We start from the raw sequence: 14825 nt of genomic DNA, 5'->3' as shown, positions 1-14825 counted from the left end.
TCTGAGAGCACGAGATTCAGCATTCAGGAAGGGTGACACGGAGGCGCTTCGAGTGGCAAGGAGGAATTTGAATGCCGGCATAAAAAGAGCCAAGGCTGATTATGCTCTCAAGATACAGGGTCATTTTTCTACCAACGACCCCCAGAGATTGTGGGCTGGCATAAAGAGCATCACTGATTATAAAAGAGGAGATATTGAATGCTCCAGAGATCCATCTCTTCCTGATGCTCTAAACACTTTCTATGCTCGTTTTGAGGTCTCTAATAACACTCCTAGCACTAGACTCACTGTTCCACCTGGTGAGCAGCCACCCAGTGTTACCACAGAAGATGTCAGGAGGGTCCTTCAGAGAGTCAAACCACGGAAAGCTGCAGGCCCAGATAACATCCCAGGCAGGGTTCTGAAAGACTGTGCATTTCAGCTCTCAGAGGTACTGACTGACATTTTTAATATCTCACTGTCAAAAGCAGTTGTACCCTCATGCTTTAAATCTGCTACTATTATTCCTGTTCCTAAGACTAACACCGTGTCATGTTTGAATGACTATCGCCCGGTAGCACTCACCCCAATAGTGATGAAGTGTTTTGAGCGGCTGGTCATGACTCAAATCAGTGAGAAAATTGATGGCAGCACTGACCAGAATCAGTACGCTTATCGAAAGAACAGGTCCACTGCAGATGCCGTCTCATCAGTCTTACATCTGGCTCTTACCCATCTGGACAGCAAAGACACCTATGTGAGATTGCTTTTTATGGATTTTAGTTCGGCTTTTAATACAATCATTCCACAGACATTGATACACAAACTGGAGATTTTAGGACTGAGTTACTCATTGTGCAACTGGGTACTGGACTTTTTAACAAACAGAAAACAGTCTGTAAAAATCCATAATAAATTTTCTTCCACCATTGTTCTTAACACCGGCTCACCACAGGGATGTGTCCTGAGCCCAATGTTGTACACACTGCTGACATATGATTGTTCAGCCAGACACCCGAGTAATCATGTTGTCAAGTTTGCAGATGATACTGTGGTGATGGGACTCATTTCTCAGAATGATGAGTCAGCCTATAGATCAGAGGTGGAACAAATGGTGGCCTGGTGCAAGGACAACAACCTATGGATTAACGTGGAAAAGACTAAAGAAATTATTGTGGATTTTAGAAAAACAAATAGGAGGCACACCCCTCCCATTTGTATTGAGGGATCTGAGGTGAAAGTTGTCTCCAGCTACAAATATCTAGGAGTACATATCAACGATGACTTAAAGTGGAAATCCAACTGTAATAGTCTGGTAAAAAAGGCTCATCAAAGGCTGTATTTTCTGAGGAGGCTTAAAAAGGCTGGCTTGGGAACTACAGTTCTCACATCTTTTTATAGGTGTGTGGTGGAGAGCGTCCTAACATCTTGTATAACAGTGTGGTATGGAAACTGCTCTGTAACAGAGAGGAAGGCCCTACAGCGTGTGGTTAAGACGGCAGAGAAAGTCATCGGTTGTAGTCTCCCTGCAATTGGAGATATATACATCAACAGATGCAAGACTAGGGCTGCAAGTATCATGAAAGACTTCTTTCACCCTGCCAATAGACTATTTGACCCTCTTCCTTCAGGTAGGAGGCTGCGCAGCATCAGAGCTAGGACATCAAGGTTAAAAAACAGTTTCTATCCAGAAGCCGTGAGACTTTTTAATATTGACAAACTACAGAATTGATGAACTGAACTTGCTGTCCTAAATTAGATTGCACTAACTTTATTACTATGCTGCTAATTTTTAAGGGTTTTTAGTGTGTGGAGAGACTGTACCCATATATTAATATGGGCTTGTATTATTTGTTATTTTATCTATTGTATTTATTGATGAGTGAGTAGTTAGTTATTTATTGTGAATGGTTTTAACCGGGCCTCAGTGTCTAATTTCGTTCCAGCTCATGTACATGCTTTGGAATGACAATAAAATCCTTTACCTTTACCTTAATGTGTTAGAAGTTATATGCACAAAAACTCATGTTAGGACTTCAATGATCAAGATTGTCAGTTTACAGCTTTCTGAGTCCAGTAATGTTGAAATAGTGCTTCTGTTCAAATGAAGTGAAATCAAGCCCAAATCTGCTCAAAAGCTTGTCTCTCTAATAGAGAAAGCTGTTTCATTCAGTATTCAGTGCAAATCTTGCCAAACTGAAAGATGCTTATGCCATATGAAATACAATGTTTTCTGCAATGCTGTAAGACAGTTTTTAATGTGTTAGAAGTTATATGCACAAAAACTAATGTTAGGACTTCAATGATCAAGATTGTCAGTTTACAGCTTTCTGAGTCCAGTAATGTTGAAATAGTGCTTCTGTTCAAATGAAGTGAAAACAAGCCCAAATCTGCTCAAAAGCTTTTCTCTCTATTAGAGAAAGCTGTTTCATTCAGTATTCAGTGCAAATCTTGCCAAACTGAAAGATGTTTATGCCTTATGAAATACAATGTTTTCTGCAATGCTGTAAGACAGTTTTTAATGTGTTAGAAGTTAAATGCACAAAAACTTATGTTAGGACTTCAATGATCAAGATTGTCAGTTTACAGCTTTCTGAGTCCAGTAATGTTGAAATAGTGCTTCTGTTCAAATGAAGTGAAATCTAGCTCAAATCTGCTCAAAAGCTTGTCTCTCTAATAGAGAAAGCTGTTTCATTCAATATTCAGTGCAAATCTTGCCAAACTGATAGATGCTCATGCCTTATGAAATACAATGTTTTCTGCAATGCTGTAAGACAGTTTTTAATGTGTTAGAAGTTATATGCACAAAAACTTATGTTAGTACTTCAATGATCAAGATTGTCAGTTTACAGCTTTCTGAGTCCAGTAATGTTGAAATAGTGCTTCTGTTCAAATGAAGTGAAATCTAGCCCAAATCTGCTCAAAAGCTTGTCTCTCTATTAGAAAAAGCTGTTTCATTCAATATTCAGTGCAAATCTTGTCGAACTGAAAGATGTTTATGCCTTATGAAATACAATGTTTTCTGCAATGCTGTAAGACAGTTTTTAATGTGTTAGAAGTTATATGCACAAAAACCCATGTTAGGACTTCAATGATCAAGATTGTCAGTTTACAGCTTTCTGAGTCCAGTAATGTTGAAATAGTGCTTCTGTTCAAATGAAGTGAAATCAAGCCCAAATCTGCTCAAAAGCTTGTCTCTCTAATAGAGAAAGCTGTTTAATTCAGTATTCAGTGCAAATCTTGCCAAACTGAAAGATGCTTATGCCATATGAAATACAATGTTTTCTGCAATGCTATAAGACAGTTTTTAATGTGTTAGAAGTTATATGCACAAAAATTTATGTTAGGACTTCAATGATCAAGATTGTCAGTTTACAGCTTTCTGAGTCCAGTAATGTTGAAATAGTGCTTCTGTTCAAATGAAGTGAAATCTAGCCCAAATCTGCTCAAAAGCTTGTCTCTCTATTAGAAAAAGCTGTTTCATTCAATATTCAGTGCAAATCTTGCCGAACTGAAAGATGCTTATGCCTTATGAAATACAATGTTTTCTGCAATGCTGTAAGACAGTTTTTAATGTGTTAGAAGTTAAATGCACAAAAACTTATGTTAGGATTTCAATGATCAAGATTGTCAGTTTACAGCTTTCTGAGTCCAGTAATGTTGAAATAGTGCTTCTGTTCAAATGAAGTGAAATCTAGCTCAAATCTGCTCAAAAGCTTGTCTCTCTAATAGAGAAAGCTCTTTCATTCAATATTCAGTGCAAATCTTGCCAAACTGATAGATGCTCATGCATTATGAAATACAATGTTTTCTGCAATGCTGTAAGACAGTTTTTAATGTGTTAGAAGTTATATGCACAAAAACTTATGTTAGTACTTCAATGATCAAGATTGTCAGTTTACAGCTTTCTGAGTCCCTTAATGTTGAAATAGTGTTTCTGTTCAAATGAAGTGAAATCTAGCCCAAATCTGCTCAAAAGCTTGTCTCTCTATTAGAAAAAGCTGTTTCATTCAATATTCAGTGCAAATCTTGCCAAACTGAAAGATGCTTATGCCTTATGAAATACAATGTTTACTGCAATGCTGTAAGACAGTTTTTAATGTGTTAGAAGTTATATGCACAAAAACTCATGTTAGGACTTCAATGATCAAGATTGTCAGTTTACAGTTTTCTGAGTCCCGTAATGTTGAAATAGTGCTTCTGTTCAAATGAAGTTAAATCTAGCCCAAATCTGCTCAAAAGCTTGTCTCTCTAATAGAGAAAGCTGTTTCATTCAATATTCAGTGCAAATCTTGCCAAACTGAAAGATGCTTATGCCTTATGAAATACAATGTTTACTGCAATGCTGTAAGACAGTTTTTAATGTGTTAGAAGTTATATGCACAAAAACTCATGTTAGGACTTCAATGATCAAGATTGTCAGTTTACAGCTTTCTGAGTCCAGTAATGTTGAAATAGTGCTTCTGTTCAAATGAAGTGAAATCAAGCCCAAATCTGCTCAAAAGCTTGTCTCTCTAATAGAGAAAGCTGTTTCATTCAATATTCAGTGCAAATCTTGCCAAACTGAAACATGCTTATGTCTTATGAAATAAAATGTTTTCTGCAATGCTGTAAGACAGTTTTTAATGTGTTAGAAGTTATATGCACAAAAACTAATGTTAGGACTTCAATGATCAAGATTGTCAGTTTACAGCTTTCTGAGTCCAGTAATGTTGAAATAGTGCTTCTGTTCAAATGAAGTGAAATCTAGCCCAAATCTGCTCAAAAGCTTGTCTCTCTATTAGAAAAAGCTGTTTCATTCAATATTCAGTGCAAATCTTGCCAAACTGAAAGATGCTTATGCCTTATGAAATACAATGTTTTCTGCAATGCTGTAAGACAGTTTTTAATGTGTTAGAAGTTATATGCACAAAAACTTATGTTAGTACTTCAATGATCAAGATTGTCAGTTTACAGCTTTCTGAGTCCCGTAATGTTGAAATAGTGCTTCTGTTCAAATGAAGTGAAATATAGCCCAAATCTGCTCAAAAGCTTGTCTCTCTATTAGAGAAAGCTGTTTCATTCAGTATTCAGTGCAAATCTTGCCAAACTGAAAGATGTTTATGCCTTATGAAATACGATGTTTTCTGCAATGCTGTAAGACAGTTTTTAATGTGTTAGAAGTTATATGCACAAAAACTCATGTTAGTACTTCAATGATCAAGATTGTCAGTTTACAGCTTTCTGAGTCCAGTAATGTTGAAATAGTGCTTCTGTTCAAATGAAGTGAAATCTAGCCCAAATCTGCTCAGAAGCTTGTCTCTCTATTAGAAAAAGCTGTTTCATTCAATATTCAGTGCAAATCTTGTCGAACTGAAAGATGTTTATGCCTTATGAAATACAATGTTTTCTGCAATGCTGTAAGACAGTTTTTAATGTGTTAGAAGTTATATGCACAAAAACTTATGTTAGGACTTCAATGATCAAGATTGTCAGTTTACAGCTTTCTGAGTCCAGTAATGTTGAAATAGTGCTTCTGTTCAAATGAAGTGAAATCTAGCCCAAATCTGCTCAAAAGCTTGTCTCTCTATTAGAAAAAGCTGTTTCATTCAATATTCAGTGCAAATCTTGCCAAACTGAAAGATGCTTATGCCTTATGAAATACAATGTTTTCTGCAATGCTGTAAGACAGTTTTTAATGTGTTAGAAGTTATATGCACAAAAACTCATGTTAGTACTTCAATGATCAAGATTGTCAGTTTACAGCTTTCTGAATCCAGTAATGTTGAAATAGTGCTTCTGTTCAAATGAAGTGAAATCTAGCCCAAATCTGCTCAAAAGCTTGTCTTTCTATTAGAGAAAGCTGTTTCATTCAATATTCAGTGCAAATCTTGCCAAACTGAAAGATGTTTATGACTTATGAAATACAATGTTTTCTGCAATGCTGTAAGACAGTTTTTAATGTGTTAGAAGTTATATGCACAAAACTTATGTTAGTACTTCAATGATCAAGATTGTCAGTTTACAGCTTTCTGAGTCCCGTAATGTTGAAATAGTGCTTCTGTTCAAATGAAGTGAAATATAGCCCAAATCTGCTCAAAAGCTTGTCTCTCTATTAGAGAAAGCTGTTTCATTCAGTATTCAGTGCAAATCTTGCCAAACTGAAAGATGTTTATGCCTTATGAAATACAATGTTTTCTGCAATGCTGTAAGACAGTTTTTAATGTGTTAGAAGTTATATGCACAAAAACTCATGTTAGTACTTCAATGATCAAGATTGTCAGTTTACAGCTTTCTGAGTCCAGTAATGTTGAAATAGTGCTTCTGTTCAAATGAAGTGAAATCTAGCCCAAAAATGCTCAAAAGATTGTCTCTCTATTAGAGAAAGCTGTTTCATTCAATATTCAGTGCAAATCTTGCCAAACTGAAACATGTTTATGCCTTATGAAATACAATGTTTTCTGCAATGCTGTAAGACAGTTTTTAATGTGTTAGAAGTTATATGCACAAAAACTAATGTTAGGACTTCAATGATCAAGATTGTCAGTTTAGAGATTTCTGAGTCCAGTAATGTTGAAATAGTGCTTCTGTTCAAATGAAGTGAAATCTAGCCCAAATCTGCTCAAAAGCTTGTCTCTCTATTAGAAAAAGCTGTTTCATTCAATATTCAGTGCAAATCTTGCCAAACTGAAAGATGCTTATGCCATATGAAATACAATGTTTTCTGCAATGCTGTAAGACAGTTTTTAATGTGTTAGAAGTTATATGCACAAAAATTTATGTTAGGACTTCAATGATCAAGATTGTCAGTTTACAGCTTTCTGAGTCCCGTAATGTTGAAATAGTGCTTCTGTTCAAATGAAGTGAAATATAGCCCAAATCTGCTCAAAAGCTTGTCTCTCTATTAGAGAAAGCTGTTTCATTCAGTATTCAGTGCAAATCTTGCCAAACTGAAAGATGTTTATGCCTATGGCAAGCCAAATTAACTTTTATTCATTCGCAGGATATGTATTCTTGATATCAACAATTCAATTTTTACTAGTAACAATGTTAATTCTTGATATCAACAATTACATTTCCACTAGTAACAATTAGAATTTTTGATATCAACAATTACATTTTCACTAGTAACAATGTTAATTTTTGATATCAGGAATTAGATTTCTACTAGTAACAATTGCTATTTTTGATATCAACAATTCAATTTCCACTAGTAACAATGTTAATTCTTGATATCAGGAATTGTATTTTCACTAGTTAAATGTCACCATAGGCTTCCATTCAAATTTAATTGTTGATATCAAGAATTGCTTTCTTACTAGTTGAAATTCCGATTTCACATATCAGAAATACAATTCTTACTAGTAAAGACATTTATTTTTGATATCAGTAATCACATGGTTACTAGTAAAGACGTCTATTCTTGATATCAACAATTTAATTGTTGATATCAACAATTTAATTCTTGATATCAACAATTTAATTGTCACTAGTGCCAATGTTCATTTCTGATATCATGAATGTAATTGTTACTAGTAAGAATGCCATTTTAGATATCAGAAATTACCCTCCCAATTGTTGATATCAGAAATACATTTTCAGATATCAGAAATGAACAGTGTCACTAGTAACAATTACATTTTTGATATCAAGAATTAACATTTTTACTAGTAAGAAATACAAAGCTGATATGTGAATTTAGAATTGTAACTAGTAACAAATGCATTTTGATATCTGTAATAGTTTTGGCGCCGTTTTAACATTTAAACATGTGAATTGTTGATATCAACAATTTAATTCTTGATAACAACAATTTAATTGTTGATATCAATAATTGAATTCTTGATATCAACAATTACATTTCCACTAGTAACAACACATATTCTTGATATCAACAATGACGTCATCACTCGCAGAAATAAGTTCATCATATCAACAATGAAATTACAACTAGTAATACACTTAATTCTTGATATCAGTAACTTAATTCTTACATGTTAAAATTGCATTTTCACTAGTAAAAATTGTAATTTAAGATATCATTAATTCCTTTTTGGATATGTGCATATCAATGAACCCCTTTTTGGATATGTGCATAATTTGATGAAGAGTCCAACCCTTTATGAATGTTTATGGAGGATAGACGACAAGGTAAAGAGTCCAACAGAGAATGGGCACATTCGATTGCCCTCTCGTGAAAATAAAATGCTCCTGTAGGCTATTTTTAATAATTATTTTTATTTTATTTTGACAGAGAATATTCAACTACGACTACCAACGCGTGTTAATGTTTGTCAAAAGTGCAAAAAGACATTATTATCCTCTCAGTTAATGTGGCGCAGACGGTAGAGCACGAAGCAATTGCTTTTGGAGGCGACAGACCAGGGTTCGATCCCGCCTTCTGCCGAGCTTTTTACTTCACCCTTTTCACGTCCCCTATCACATCAAAAGGCATATATTTTCATTAAAACTCAGCGAAATTATCGAAAAGTGGAAAATAACGTGGATATTGTGTAAGGCTAGGGCTAATTGTAGGGAAGGTTTCCATTTAATCATTTGTAAATAACAATTATAATTTACTCTCAATATGTTATTATTGTAGCCTATACTGTTTTATAACATAGCCTAATACAATAATGAGGTGCACATATTGGTCACTACTTGCAATAAGCAACACAAACAGCATCAAACTACTATTACTGTAAGAAAATACTCATATTATCAAATAAGGTAAATACAATCTATTGCTAATAAAATATGCTATTTTCACTTAGTGTAAATATAATTCATTGTATTCAAATAGCCCCTGCCAAAATCAAATTCTAAACTATCAGCCAATTTCAAGTGGAAGATGATGGCTGTGATATTACGTTTATCCACTAGAGGGAGCAAGATTATAAGGATTTATTTATTGAAAATAAATGCAATAAATGTGTATAACTGTAGTGTAGCAACAGTAGTTTAATGTTATTAGTGTGCATAGAAATATGTTAAATGCTTGTAGATCATTTACCCCAATAATACAAACTTGATTAAATATACAGTATCTACAGAAGAAATGACACTTTGCTACAAGTGTACAGCTTGTATAACAGTGTAAATTTATTTACCAGTCCTCTTGTCCACCGATGCTTCAAGAACCGGACAACATGTTATATAAAAATAATTCCTATTAGGACACGACTCATTCATGTCAACGATATTCCAAATAATAATAATAATAAAGTCCAGTAAAATATTTGTATGATGCATTATTACCTGTTTTTATTTTTGGATGTATTTTTTTATTTGATATAGGCTATTAGAAGAAAGTGTAATAAAACCAAAAATAAAACCCTGAACAAACGACATGAAGTTATTTTTAAACCTAAATGAATGCCTTGTTCATTTTTCCTTTTAATTATCCGAAGGACTTGGTGGCCAAAAAAAAAAAAGAAACAGCATCGATTTACAAAAATGAATCCAGCCTCAATATAATTTTCAAGTTTCAAAACAACAAATCAAATAAATAAAGGAGGAGCCGTTTCTGCAAGTGGACGTTCTTCTGCCATCTTTGGCCAATGATGACGCTTGAACGAGGGGTGTCGGAAAATCTCATTAATATTCATGATCTCCTTTATTTTTGATATCAGTAATCACGTGGTTACTAGTACAGACGTCGATTCTTGATATCAAAAATTAAATTCTTGATATCAACAATTTAATTGTCACTAGTAACAATGTTAATTCTTGATATCAACAATTAGATTTTCACTAGTTAAAATGTTGATTCTTGATATCAGGAACTAGATTTCTACTAGTAATAATTGCTATTTTTGATATCAACAATTCAATTTTCACTAGTAAAAATGTTAATTCTTGATATCAATAATTCAATTTCCACTAGTAACAATGTTAATTTTTGATATCAGGAATTAGATTTCTACTAGTAACAATTGCTATTTTTGATATCAACAATTCAATTTCCACTAGTAACAATGTTAATTCTTGATATCAGGAATTGTATTTTCACTAGTTAAATGCCACCATAGACTTCCATTCAAATTTAATTGTTGATATCAAGAATTGCTTTCTTACTAGTTGAAATTCCGATCTCACATATCAGAAATACAATTCTTACTAGTAAAGACCTTTATTTTTGATATCAGTAATCACATGGTTACTAGTACTGACGTCGATTCTTGATATCAACAATTTAATTCTTGATATCAACAATTTAATTCTTGATATCAACAATTACATTTTAACTAGTAACGACACGTATTCTTGATATCAAAAATGACGTCATCAGAAATGCAGAAATGCGTTTATCATATCAAAAATGAAATTACAACAAGTAATACACATAATTATTGATATCTTTCACTTAATTGTTACATGTTAAAATTACATTTTCACTTGTAAAAAGTTTTATTTTAGATATCATGAATTCCTTTTTGGATATGTGCATATCAATGAACTCCTTTTTGGATATGTGCATAATTTAATGACGAGTGCAACCCTTTATGAATGCTTATTGCTGATAGACGACAAAATAAAGAGCCCAAAAGAGAATGGGCACATTCGATTGCCTTCTCATGAAAATTAAACACTTCTGTAGGTTATTTTTAATAATTATTTGTATTTTATTTTGACAGAGACTATTTAACTCCGCCTACCAACGCGTGTTAGTGTTTGTCAAAAATGCAAAAAGACATCTAAAAGCTATCAATGATTGTGTTGCAGATGGTAGGACGCGAGGCAATCGTTTTTGGAGGCAACAGACCCGGGTTCGATTCCGCCTTCTGCCGAGCTTTTTACTTCACCCTTTTCACGTCCCCTATCACATCGAAAGGCATATATTTTCAATAAAACTCAACGAAATTATCGAAAAGTGAAAAATAACGTGGAGATTGTGTAAGGCTAGGGCTAGTTGTAGGGACGTTTCCATTTAATCATTTGTAAATAACAATTATAATTTACTCTCAGTATGTTATTATTGTAGCCTATACTGTTTTATAATGTGGCCTACAACAATAATGAGATGCACATATTGGTCACTACTTGCACTAAGTAGCACGAACAGCATCAAACTATTACTGTAAGAAAATACTCATATTTATTAAAAAGTGTAAATAGAATCTATTGCTAATAAAATATGCTATTTTCACTTAGTGTAAATATAATTCATTGTATTCAAATAGCCCCTGGCAAAATCAAACTCTAAACTATCAGCCAATTCAACTGAAAGATTAAGGCTGTGGTATTAATTTTTCAGATTTCTAAGGATTCTTCTAAGCCTTTTTCAGTTTTATTTACATTTAATAATTTTGCAGACGCTTTTATCCAAAGCGACTTACAAATGAGAACAATAGAAGCAGTCAGGTCAACAAGAGAACAACAACAGTATACAAGTGCCATGACAAGTCTCAGTTAGTCTAGTACAGAACGCATATCCAGGTTTTTTTTTTTTTATATTAAATATGAAAAGAAAGAAAAGTGCTAGTATTAGTTGGTTAAGTGCTTGCGAAAAAGATGAGTCTTAAGATGTTTCATGAAAATGAGTAAAAACTCAGCTGTACGAATTGAGATTGGGAGGTCATTCCACCAGCTGGGCACAGTCCAGGAAAAGGTCCGTGAGAGTGATTTTGAACTTCTTTGGGATGGCACCACAAGGCGTCGTTCACTTGCAGAGCGCAAGCTTCTGGAGGGCACATATGATTTAACCAGTGAGTTTAGGTATGTTGGTGTCGTGCCAGTGGTCGTCTTGTAGGCAAGCATCAGTACCTTGAATCTGATGCGAGCGGCTACTGGTAGCCAGTGTAACTTGAAGAGGAGAGTAGTAACGTCAGCTTTTTTTGACTCATTAAAGACAACCCTTTCTGCTGCATTCTGGATCAGTTGCAAAGGCTTGACAGTACATGCAGGAAGAGCCAGGAGGACATTACCATAGTCCAGTCTGGAGAGTAGACAAGAAGTTCTGTGGCTTGCTCTGACAGGAAGGGTCTAATCTTCCTAATGTTGTATAAGGCAAATCTGCAGGACTGGCTCGTTGTAGCAATGTGGTCTGTGAAGTATAACTGATGATCCATCATAACTCATAGGTTTCTGGCTGAATTGAAAATAAATGCAATAAATGTGTATAACCGTAGTGTAGCGACAGTAGTTTAATATTATTGGTGTGCGTAGAAATATGTTCAAAGCTTGTAGATAATTTACCCCAATAAAACAAACTTGATTAAATATACAGTATCTCACAGAAGTGAGTACACTCCTCACATTTTTGTAAACATTTTATTATACCTTTTCATGTGACAACACTGAAGAAATGACACTTTGCTACAATTTAAAGTAGTGAGTGTACAGCTTGCATAACAGTGTAAATTTACTGTCCCTTCAAAATAACTCAACACATACCCATTAATGTCTAAAGCGCCGGCCACAAAAGTGAGTACACTCCTAAGTGAAAATTTTCAAATTGGGTCCATTAGCCATTTTCTCTCCCTGGTGTCATGTGACTCGTTAGTGTTTCAAGATCTCAGGTGTGAATGGGGAGCAGGTGTGTTAATCTAGCTCTCACTCTCTCATACTGGTCACTGGAAGTTCAACACGGCACCTCATGGCAAAGAACTCTCTGAGGATCTGAAAAAAAGAATTGTTGCTCTACATAAAGATGACGTGGACGATAAGAACATCGCCAAGACACTGAAACTGAGCTGCAGCACGGTGGTTTAACAGGATAGGTTTCACTCAGAACAGGCCTCGCCATGGTCAACCAAAGAAGTTGAGTGCACGTGCTCAGCATCATATCCAGATGTCGTGTTTGGGAAATAGACGTATGAGTGCTGCCAGCATTGCTGCAGAGGTTGAAGGGGTGGGGGGTCAGCCTGTCAGTGCTCAGACTGCATCAGATTGGTCTGCAGGGCTGTCGTCCCAGAAGGAAGTCTCTTCTGAAGATGATGCACAAGAAAGCCTGCAAACAGTCTGCTGAAGACAAGCAGACTAAAGACATTACTGGAACCATGTCCTGTGATCTGATGAGACCAAAATAAACGTATTCCCTTCAGATAGTGTCAAGCGTGTGGCGGCGACCAGGTGAGGAGTACAAAGACAATGTGTCTTGCCTTCAGTCAAGCATGGTGGTGGAAGTGTCATGGTCTGGGGCTGCATGAGTGCTGCCGGTACTGGGGAGATGATACAGTTCACTGAGGGAACCATGAATGCCAACGTGTACTGTGAAATACTGAAGCAGAGCATGATCCCCTCCCTTTAGAGACTGGGCCACAGGGAAGTATTCCAACATGATAACGACCCCAAACACACCTTCAAGACGACCACTGCATTGCTAAAGAAGCTGAGGTGAAAGGTGATGGATTGGTCAAGCATGGGCATCGTCAAATGGAAGGTGGAAGAACACAAGGTCTCTAAGATCTGGAAGAGGACTCCAGTGGCAACATGTGATGGTCTGGTGAAATCCAAGCCCAAGGTTTCATGGGCTTTCATAACATTGAAATGGCTGAGACAGACATGAGAAAGAGGTTCAATAGACTTTATCATTCCTCTTGTCCACCGCTGCTTCATAATGCATATTAGGACACGACTCATTCAGGTAGCCAGCGATATTATAAAAAAAGAAAAGAAAAAAAAGGTCCAGTAAAACGTTTGTATGATGCATTATCCCCTTTAATGTTTTTCCTTTTGGTTGTTTTTTATTTTTTATTTGATGTATTAGAGGAAAGTGTAATAAAACCAAAAATAAACGCCTGAAAAAACGACATGAAGACACTTTTAAAACTAAAAGAATGCCTTGTTCAATTTTCCTTTTAAGTATCCGAAGGACTTGGTGGCCAATAAAAAGAAGCAGCATCAACTTACTTTTTTACAATTAACAAACAAAATAATAATAATAATAATAATAATAATAATAATAATAATAATAATAATAATAATAATAATAATCCAGCCATAATATAATTTTGAAGTTTCAACGAAAAAATAAATTAAATAAAGGAGGAGCCGTTTCTGCACGTGGACGTTCTTCTGCCATCTTTGGCCAATGCTGACGCTTGAACGAGGGGTGTCGGAAAATCTCATTAATATTCATGATCTCCTTTATTTTTGATATCAGTAATCACGTGGTTACTAGTACAGACGTCGATTCTTGATATCAACAATTTAATTCTTGATATCAACAATTTAATTCTTGATATCAACAATTTATTTGTCACTAGTAACCATGTTAATTCTTGATATCAACAATTCGATTTTCACTAGTTAAAATGTTGATTCTTGATATCAGGAATTAGATTTCTACTAGTAACAACTGCTATTTTTGATATCAACAATTTAATTTCCACTAGTAACAATGTTAATTCTTGATATCAACAATTCAATTTTCACTAGTAACAATGTTAATTCTTGATATCAACAATTCAATTTCCACTAGTAACAATGTTAATTCTTGATATCAGGAATTGTATTTTCACTAGTTAAATTCCTCCATAGACTTCCATTCAAATTTAATTGTTGATATCAATAATTACTTTCTTACTAGTTGAAATTCCGATCTCACATATCAGAAATACAATTCTTACTAGTAAAGACCTTTATTTTTGATATCAGTAATCACACGTTACTAGTACCAACGTCAATTCTTGATATCAACAATTGAATTGTTGATATCAACAATTACATTTCCACTAGTAACGACACGTATTCTTGATATCACAAATGACGTCATCAGAAATGCAAAAATGCGTTTATCATATCAAAAATGAAATTGCAACTAGTAATACAAATAATTCTTGATATCTTTAACTTAATTGTTACATGTTAAAATTACATTTTCACTATTAAAAATTGTTATTTTAGTTATCATGAATTCCTTT

The sequence above is a fragment of the Carassius auratus genome, unplaced genomic scaffold, assembly GCF_003368295.1.
Source record: "Carassius auratus strain Wakin unplaced genomic scaffold, ASM336829v1 scaf_tig00002951, whole genome shotgun sequence".
In the NCBI taxonomy this organism is placed as follows: Eukaryota; Metazoa; Chordata; class Actinopteri; order Cypriniformes; family Cyprinidae; genus Carassius; species Carassius auratus.
The sequence above is the reverse complement of the archived record's forward strand: the minus strand, read 5'-3'. Positions refer to the sequence as shown.